This window comes from Pongo pygmaeus, chromosome 9 (genome assembly GCF_028885625.2).
Source record: "Pongo pygmaeus isolate AG05252 chromosome 9, NHGRI_mPonPyg2-v2.0_pri, whole genome shotgun sequence".
Classification (NCBI taxonomy): Eukaryota; Metazoa; Chordata; class Mammalia; order Primates; family Hominidae; genus Pongo; species Pongo pygmaeus.
In genome coordinates this window covers 127,953,691-127,963,699 of record NC_072382.2, presented here as the reverse complement: position 1 = coordinate 127,963,699, position 10,009 = coordinate 127,953,691, and positions in this window count along the sequence as shown.

Sequence of the window (10,009 nt, the reverse complement as noted above, 5' to 3'; positions counted from 1 at the left end):
AATGCAATTTGTTTTGAATTAAGTTACTCTTAAGACTCTGGATACCTGTTTGTAAACTAAAGGTTTCAGGGGAAGCTCTCCTGGCCTGCACATTTATTTCAAACCTAGTCTCTGTTCTTCCCAGTTGGGTCCCCTGCCCTGTCTATGACTCTTCAGTCCTGGCTAGGCACAAGTCACCCAGCTGATCCTACTCCACTTGAAAAACCACTCGTAATCACCAAATTGCCCTTTGAGGCCTCCCTTTCCTGTTGGGGGCTGAGTTGAAATTGGACCATCCAACCTTCCTCCCTCTACCTGTGGTCCTTGGGGCAAAGAAAAACCCTGCTCTGAAGTGGACAGCAGGGGCATGCCCTACTGCATCTGTGCCTGGTTAGCAGTGTCAGTGGCTTCAGAGGAACAGAAAAACCTGGGCATGGTAATTGGCTCATGAAAGCTGCATGTTGCTGGAGGGGGCAGGAGGGTCTGGAGAGGAATGGGCTTAATAGGAAGCAAATGCTGTAGAAGAGCCTGTGCACACCCTCCCCCAATTCACGGCCATTAGCATTCCTCAGACACCTGCAGGCACTTGGCCCTAGCTGGGCATGGTATGTGCCGGCTCCTCCCTGCTGGTGCACAGAACAGAAAGATGAAGTTTCATTCTCATTAAGGGGGCAGGGGTGGATGCGAGACAGAACTCTTTCTTGTATCTTTTAAGAGCACGTACTTTTCTTTGGTTGTTGTCAAATTCTGCTTCACCTTACAGTTGTTTGCGGGGTCGGAGAAAGAGCACTGGACTTTGGGTTGAGTACCAGATCATCCTTTCCTAGCTTTGCAACCGTAGAAACAGCATCAAATCTCTCTGGTCCTCAGCCTCCTCCTGGTTAGGAATAATGAAGGAATAATTCCTACGAACAGGGTTATTTTGAAGAATAAATAAGGTAGACCATTTGAAGGCACCGGGCAGAGAGATATTACGGAATGGACACTCAAAAAATTTGAGTTTCCTTTATCCCAGATCATAAGTACCTTTGGAGAAGGAATGGTGTCTTATTCATCTTTGTAACCCCCAAGGTGCCTGTTGTGGTACCAGACACCCAGAGTAGAAGACTGAGTCAATGGGGGTGCAGTACCCCTGATGCTGAGTTCCCCCACCCTCTCACTGGGACAGGACAAAGGTCAGCTCAGAAGCCAGATGCCAAGAAGAAAAAAAGACCAGGTCCTTGAAGAGTCATTGAAATGGGCCTGGTGGCAAAGCAGCAAAGGGGCAGGATTTCTATGAGGCCACTTGAAGAACCTACTCCACCTGGGTGCTGGGGGACGTGGTCCTGCAGGAGGCCAAGGGGACTGCACCGACAGAGGGACCAGCCCTGTCCAGGGAGGGACGGCATCTTCCTCTCCTTCCATTCCACGCTTGCAGGTGCCGGCTTCCGGAGGGTGCCGTGGTCTCTGGGGCTGGCTCCCTTCAGCCGCAAAGACCTCTCTGGCGGAGGCTTCCGTCCACCTGCTCTCCAGCTGCTGCTGGTGAAGGCTTGGTTGACTTAGGCATCTTCCACGCATCTTTAATCTGTCTTCACTCAGTGCCAAACATCTGCGGAGGGGATCTACTGGCTGTTTATTTTCTGTTTGTCTTGGGTGTGACACAATCTCTATTCTTCACTTTAATGGCTCTTCTCTTTATTATTATCATCTCAACCCCTCTATTTATTTGCTTTCCCCGAACACCAGCTACTTTCCCTCTGCTCTCCTGGACTGGCCAAGGCCCATGCCAGCCCTCCCTGCTTCCTCTCCTCCCAGCTCAGGGCCCTGCTCTCCTGGCTACGAGCCTCACTCAAACCAGATGTGGTTTCCTCCTCCTCTCCTCCTCCTCCCTCTCCCCGTCCCCCTGAGTTGCCAAGGGCTGCAGGGGGTCAGGGGAGCAGAGAGGTTCTCCACCCACATCCTGTCCTGCCCCCGCCGTCTACTTCCCTTCCCAGCTCTGTGGCCCACACTAAGGGAAGGGAGCACAGTGCACGCCAGGGTACTGTTTAGTCCCTATGATGAGGGGTGCTGGCAGGACTCCTACCCCTGAGAGTATGGTCAGTAGGGGGCCTTGGTCGCCTCTCTGCAACACAGCTGCACTGGAAGGATTTGGCACAGTCCGTGCACACTCTAGATCTCTGATGGTGTCAAGGCCCCTCTGCTTCCATATTGCCCAATGAGCAATATTTTACAACTGTGCCTTTACATCTACCGTCCCTGCAACCTTCGCCACAGCCCTGGATACAGGATCCTCACCTCCTCATGCCGGAGGAGTCTGAGGTTCTAGCATCGCTTAGCTGATAAGAGGCCAAGTCAAGATTTGAATTTAAATCTGGTTTGATGTGAAGAATGGCCAATTGGCTTAAAAACTGGGCCCGACTTTCTTGACCTGGCCTGGTCTGACCTGTCCCAACACCTGGGAATAAACCTCTTTTGGTGAATAGAGTCTGGGTTTGGGGGCAACAGCCAGCCTGGGACACTTTTTTGTTTCTGGAATTATTTCTACCTCTGGCCATAATGGGTCATTGAAATTTGACCCCTGGGATTTTAGTAGAAGTGATAGTTAGAGATAATATTATGGCTCTCACTGTGCAAAGAACACTAGACTCTACAAGGATAAGGAATGCAAGAGAAACTGAAGGTTAACTTATCACAGGGGAGAGTTGTGGCAAAACTTCAGACTCAATACAAAATCACCAATCAACTGTTCAACCAGGAGCAAAGCCAGGCTTGGCGGGGTCTGAGCTTTTACAATTTGATGGTGGTAGTGGAAACTCTTTTTAAGTAAAATAATTCACAAGTATGAACACAAATGTACCAGGATTTCTCCCAGGGCCTTGCAAGGATCCTGTGCAAAGGCCGTTAGCTTCGTGGAAAATCCAGCCCTGAATAGGGCTAAAGTGACTTCAGACTGAGCACCTAGGCAGATTTTCAGCTAAAGCTGTGGTTTGGGACCAACTAGGACAGTGGTTTTCAATTCTGGCGGACCTAAAACTCACCCGGGGACATGTTCAAATGCAGACCGTGCTTTACCCCCAGAAATTCTGCTTTAGTGGCGGGTCTGGGGAGGAGACTTGAAATCTGCATTTTTGACGAGACCTCCAGGGGATTCTGAAACTGGACAAGTGGGAACTAAACTCTTAAGAAACATGGGACCAGAAGTGGTGGCTCACACCTATAATCCCAGCATTTGGAAGGCTTAGGCAGGTGGATCACCTGAGACCAGGAGTTTGAGACTAGCCTGGCCAACATGGCAAAACCCCGTCTCTACAAAAAATTCAAAATTAGCTGAGTGTGGTGGTGTGTGCCTGTGGTCCCAGCTACTCGAGAGACTGAGGTGGGAGGATTGCCTGAGCCTAGGAGGTCAAGCCTGCAGTGATCCGAGATCAAGCCACTGCACTTTAGACTCCGGTCTTTGAGACTCCGTCCAAAAAAAAAAAAAGAAAGAAAGAAAGGGAGAGAAAGAAAGAAAGAAAAGAAAGAAAAGGAAAGAAAGAAAGGAAAGAAAGAAAGAAATCCAGTCCACACACTGTCATGAGGAATTCAGGCTGGAGAACAGGAATGTTCACCAAAGTCAGACAGCAAACAGGGGTTGAAGGTATAGCTGGGATCGGGGTCCTGTCCACAGTTTCTTGTTCTTTCCTCTTGCCAGGCTGTCTCTGATCAGACTTCACTTCCTGAAGAAGGTGGGTTATTAGCATGGGGGGGTTTGCAAAGGGGAGGTGAAACTGGGCTTTCTCTAGCAGCTTCCAGAAAGAAGTCCTGGGCTGCCTGGGACTCCTGAAAGGTGAGAGACCCCATGGCCCCAGAGGCGGGGCCTAGATCCCTGGGGAGGGAAGCTTAATTGCTGGCAGGTGCTTTAGGAGTGGGGCTGGAGCCCTTCCCAAAGTACAGTGTCCATGGGATGGCAGCTCAAATGCCTTCCAAATCTTCCAGGTCAAAGGTCACCATCAAAGCATTCAACTGGCAAGGCACTCTCATTAAGTCAAATATTGACTTGTCTCAATATGAACTTTGTTTGTTTGTTTGCTTTGGCCGGAGGTCTAGTCTAAACATGTAAATGACTCATCTGCTGATTAATGAACCTCTTCCCAGGAGTCTCTTCCTAAGACCCCTTACAGAGCAAGAAGGCCAGAGGCAGGTAGGGAGGACTGGAAGTTGTCTCATCACTGCTCTGAGGAACAGGGGGGACGGTGGAGAAAAGTGGGAATGGGGAAGATAGAGAGGCCTGGACTGATGAGAGCCACGGTCCCTCCGATGTCTGGGGAGCCCCTCTGCGGGGGGACACTGCCACCAATGTTCGCTCTCAGGCTTGCGCACTAGAGGTGCTCCGAGCTGGCTTCACGCTTCTTGGAGGCTCCTCCATCAACCCCACCAGGTCTGGGTCCTGCGGGGCAGGTGACAGCCTGCAGTGTGGAGGAAGCCAGCTCCCTCCTTGGACTAAAGGGAGGAGGAAATTGCTCAGTTTCAAGAGGGCTGAGGAGCCCAATAGGCTTAGAGTGTTGGAATGAGCTGCGTTTGACTGGGGGCTCTTCATTGCACAACCCCAGGGGGTGCCATCCACGCAGTGTTCTAGAGTTGCGTGGCAGTGTGGCCTGCTCCTGAGAGCACCGCTGCGCACTCCTGCCCTGTTTACAGCAAGAAAGGGCAGGGGCAGTAGGGAGGGAGGAAGGAAGGAAAGGAAGGGGAGAAGGAAGGAATACAGGAAAGGAAGGGAGGGAGGGAGGAAGGGAGGAAGGAAGGAAAGGGAGGAAGGAAGGAAGGAAAGGGAGGGAGGGAGGAAGGAAGAAAGGAAGGACGGAAGGAAGAAAAGGACGGAAGGAAGGAAGGAAGAAAGGGGCGAGTCTTCCCTGAATGCTGCTGTGGGTCAGGCTGTGGGTGGGGGAGCTCAGGTGGGCAGTGAGCGATAGAGGCTGGGCTTGGCTGGGGTTGGGAGAAGGAGGCCGCCAGAGGAGGGCCGAGCCCCTTGAAAGCTGCTATTGTTTGAGGTCTATGCTCAGAGAAGCCCTGAGTAAAAAGCTTGTTAGAGAGGCCCAGGCTGGAGACAAGCTGCTCTCAGAGAGCCAGTGAACCGTGCGAAATGACTTAAACTAACATCCCTGACTGCACTGGGCCGGGACCCAGGAGTCAGGGCCGTGCGCTCATCAGAAATTCATAGAAGGTGCCCCGCAGCTCGGCTTTCTCTGGCCGCCTTGTTCATTGAGCGGTTTTTTCTTTCCAGTCCCGCGGCTCTGAAAGGGAGACAGGGGCTGCCTGATGGGGAGGATCAAGTGGCCTTTGAAAACCTCTCTCGGAGTTTATTAAACCCAGGGGCCAGGGCAGGCCAACCTGGAGGCCCAGCCAGGCCTGGCTCCGCCCACCCCGGGCTCCCCAGAGGGGACCTGGCCTGTTCTCATGTCCCAAACTTGGCAGGTCTGTGCAGAGGGATGAGGGGGTGGGGGAGCGGGATCCTGAGGAAGATGGGAGGAGGTGAGGGAGGGGGCTGAGCACGGGTGGAGACCTGTCGCCCCCACAGACAACAGGGCCTTCTCTCCCTGGAACCCCAGGACACCCCCTGCTTCCTGCTGGAACTCATCTTTCCACAAGCTCTCCAGAGTGTTTGTGCTCAAGGTACACAGAGAGGAGAGTGGGGGGAGGAAGGGACTGGGGGGGTCTCTGGGCTGCATCACAGCTTCCTGACCAAGTAAGGGCAGGAACGACGCTGCTCAGAGGATGCCTCAAGTTTCCAGAAGTCCCTCCGAGAAGGAGAGGTGAACGACCTCACCTGCCGATGCCCAGGGTGCTCACCCAATCCCCGTCCCAACACACATCCCGGAGGGACTGGCCTTCGAGGCAGCACCCAGAACAGCGGGCTGAAGTAGACTCCCGGCACAGAACACTTCCCCGAGAGTGCCTGATAACCCGCGAGGCTGAGTCAATGCCGAGGACAGCTACGGGGGAAGGAGCCTTCCACAAACACCCAAGTGAAGGCCTTCTGGGTGCCAGACCCCATCCCAGACACTGGGCACACAGGGATGAGCAAAGCAGTGAGTGTGTCTTGTTCCTGAGAAGACATGAGACCCTCTGTCATCAATATGTGTGAGCTCTTTTTTTTTTTTTTTTTAAGATGGAGCCTCGCTCTGTTGCCCAGGCTGAAGTGCCAATGGCATGGTCTTGGCTCACCACAACCTCCACCTACCGGGTTCAAGTGATTCTCCTGCCTCAGCCTCCCAAGTAGCTGGAAATACAGGCGTGTGCCACCATGCCTGGCTAATTTTTGTATTTTTAGTAGAGACAGGGTTTCACTATTTTGACCAGGCTGGTCTCGAACTCCTGACTTCGTGATTCACCCACCTCGGCCTCCCAAAGTGCTAGGATTATAGACATGAGCCACTGTGCCCGGCCAACACGTGTGAGTTCTAAACCCCGCTGAGCCACTTCCTAGCCAGGTGACCTCAGGCAGTAACTGTACTTCTCTGAGTCGCAGTCCTGAGGGCGGGTGCAGAGCTGGTGTAGGGAGGGCTGCTATCCACATCAAACTACAGTAACTCCTTTACCAGTTTATATCCTAGGGGATCTGAGGGAGATTTCTTCTGAAAAGGTAATTCTGCTTGTTTAAAAAGTTGAGGCCAGCACACCTGTAATCCCAGTGCTTTGGGAGGCTGAAGTGAGAGAATCGCTTGAGGCCAGGAGTTTGAGACCAGCCTGGGCAACATAGTAACATTCCGTCTCTCCAGGCGCAGTGGCTCACACCTGTAATCCCAGCACTTTGAGAGGCTGAGGCAAGTGGATCACTTGAGCTCAGGAGTTCGAGACCAGCCTGGCCAACATGGTGAAACCCTATCTCTACTAAAAATACAAAAATTAGCCAGGCGTAGTAGCTGGTGCCTGTAATCCTAGCTACTCACGAGGCTGAGGCAGGAGAATCACTTGAACCCAGGAGGCAGAGGTTGCAGTGAGCCACGATCGTACCACTGCATTCCAGCCTGGGAGACAGAGCAATGTCTGAAAAAAAAAAAAATCCATCTCTACAAAAAAAATATATATGGCTGGGCGCAATGGCTCATACCTGTAATCCCAGTACTTTGGGAGGCTGAGGCGGGTGGATCGCAAAGTCAGGAGATCAAGACCATCCTGGCTAACACAGTGAAACCCCGTCTCCACTAAAAATACAAAAAATTAGCCAGGCATGGCGGCGTGCACCTGTAGTCCCAGCTACTCGGGAGGCTGAGGCAGGAGGATGGCGTGAACCTGGGAGGTGGAGCTTGCAGTAAGCCAAGATCATGCCACTTCACTCCAGCCTGCATGACAGAGCGAGACTGTCTCAACAAAACAAAACAAAACAAAAATATATGTATATATGTATGGTGGTGGTGTGCACCTGAGTCCAAGCTACTCAGGCGGCTGAGGCAGGAGGATTGCTTGAGCCCGAGATTGAGGCTGTAGTGAGCTATGATCACACCACTGCACTCCAGCCTGGGAGACAGAGTAAGACCCTTTCTCTAAGTGAATGAATGAATGAAGTCTTCGACCGTCAACCAAATTCATATCCCTCCTACCTCCCCCGCATTCACATAAGCCTTTTAATCTTTTCTGTCTTGTTTCATTGACAGTGGCCCCTCCCAGATCATTCCTGGGCCATGATGTGCCTCCTTCTCCCTGCACCCTCACTGGATGCCTCCAGAGAGTTCCTCTTTCCCAACCCAGCTTTGGATTTGGAATCCAGTTCTGTCTCAACCCCTTTTTAGACTTCCCCTTTCAACAAGTTCAAAGCCCTTTACAGTTTTTCCTGAGCGCCTTTTTCTCACACATATATATTTTAAGAGAATAAACAGATGGGAAGGGTCTGAAGATACAAACTGAGTCATGTATGGTAGCAGTCCCTGAACCTTGCATGGATGGCAAGGTGTGAGGAATGGCCCTATTCTTCGTAGGTTGTAAGTCTCTTTCTCTAGGGCCAAGGCAGCTAACAAGAAGTTTGAAGGCCTTATCCCCCCACTCTCCCCACATCCCACCAGTTAAGGCCAGGCCTACTTGACCTGTTAAAAATATGGCTAGTCCTAGATCCTTGATCCAGCAATCCCATTACTGGGTATATACCCAAAGGAGTATAAATCATTCTACTATAAAAACACATGCACACGTATGTTTATTGCAGCACTATTCACAATAGCAAAGACTTGGAATCAACCCAAATGCCCATCAATGATAGACTGGATAAAGAAAATGTGGCACATATACACCATGGAATACTATGCAGCCATAAGAAAGGATGAGCTCATGTCCTTTGCAGGGACATGGATGAATCTGGAAACCATCATCCTCAGCAAACTAACACAGGAACAGAAAACCAAACAGCACATGTTCTCACTCATAAGTGGGTTTGAACAATGAGAACACATGGACACAGGGAGGGGAACATCACACACTGGGGCCTGTCGGGGTGGGGATGGGAGGAAAGGGGAGGGAGAGCATTAGGACAAATACCTAATACATGCGGGGCTTAAAAGTGCAGCAAATCACCATGGCACATGTATACCTATGTAACAAACCTGCACGTTCAGCACATGTATCCCAGAACTTAAAGTAAAATTAAAAAATAAAAATAAAAAAATATATAACTGGTTCCTTGTCCAACAGATCCAGGAGCCAGGAAGGATATTGGGATGGGGAGGGACAGTGGTGCCCCTTTTAGCTGACATTTTTGGAGTCAGCCAACCAAATCTGGGCTAGCAGAGAGGTTTCAGCTAATGTATCAATTTGTCCGGATTGGGGGTAACTGCCTGGGCACTCTGTTTAGAAGGACCCCAAGACTGTGTTGTTGTCATTGTTCAGAGAGTGTAATAACTGACTCATGGTGCCTGTCGTGGGCACAAGCTGGGTGCATGGGAGAACCTGTGCTGTGTGTGTGTCTCCCATTCCTGGACCAAATGAAAAGAGGGGAGAGTTACAATTCCTTATGCTGGTCATAATTTTTCCTTTGAACAAAAGAATGAGAACAAATGATTTGACAACAGGCCAGGTGATTTGAATTTGAGAACTGTGCCCAAAAGTTGTTACATGTGTTCACTGCAGGTTTCTTTTGGGAATGGTCATTCTTCAAGCTGGTGGGGAATTCCAAAAGAAATTATACCTCAGTGGCTTTCAAACTATTCTTTTTTTTGAGATGGAGTCTTGCTCTCTCACCCAGGCTGGAGTGAAGTGGCGCGATCTCGGCTCACTGCAAGCTCCATCTCCCGGGTTCACGCCATTCTCCTGCCTCAGCCTCCCGAGCAGCTGGGACTACAGGCACCCGCCACCACACCCGGCTGATATTTTGTATTTTTTGTAGAGACGGGGTTTCACCGTGTTAGCCAGGATGGTCTCGATCTCCTGACCTTGTGATCCGTCTGCCTCAGCCTCCCAAAGTGCTGGGATTACAAGTGTGAGCCACTGCGCCCAGCCTCAAACTCTTCCTTTACAGGCTTACAATGGTAGGCCTTTCTTTCAAAGAAATCTTACACAGTGCATGAACAAATACAACAGATAAAGCTGAGCAGCTCTGGTTGAAATGGGGCCTGGGCATCAGGGTGCACTACCAGTGCACCTTGGGGCCTATTTGAAAGCTACTAGTCTATTCTACTCTCTGCTTTTACGGGGGCTATTTTTATTTTATTTTATCTTAATTTTTGTATTTTTGAGACAGGGTCTGGTTCTATCGCCCAGGCTGGAGTGCAGTGGTGCCATCACGGCTCACTGCAGCCTTGACCTCCTGGGCTCAAGTGATCCTCCCACCTCAGCCTCCCGAGTATCTGGGATTACAGGCAAGCACCACCTCTCCTGGCTAATTTTTTGTATTTTTAATAGAGACAGGGTTTGGCTATGTGTCCCAGGTTGGTCTCCAACTTCTGGGCTCAAGGGATCCACTTGCCTTGGCCTCCCAAAGTGCTGGAATTACAGGTGTGAACCACCACACCTGGCCAAGGGGGGCTATTTCTAAATTTTTTTTGTAGAAATGCAGGACTTGAGATCCAAGAAAATATGACTGAAATTG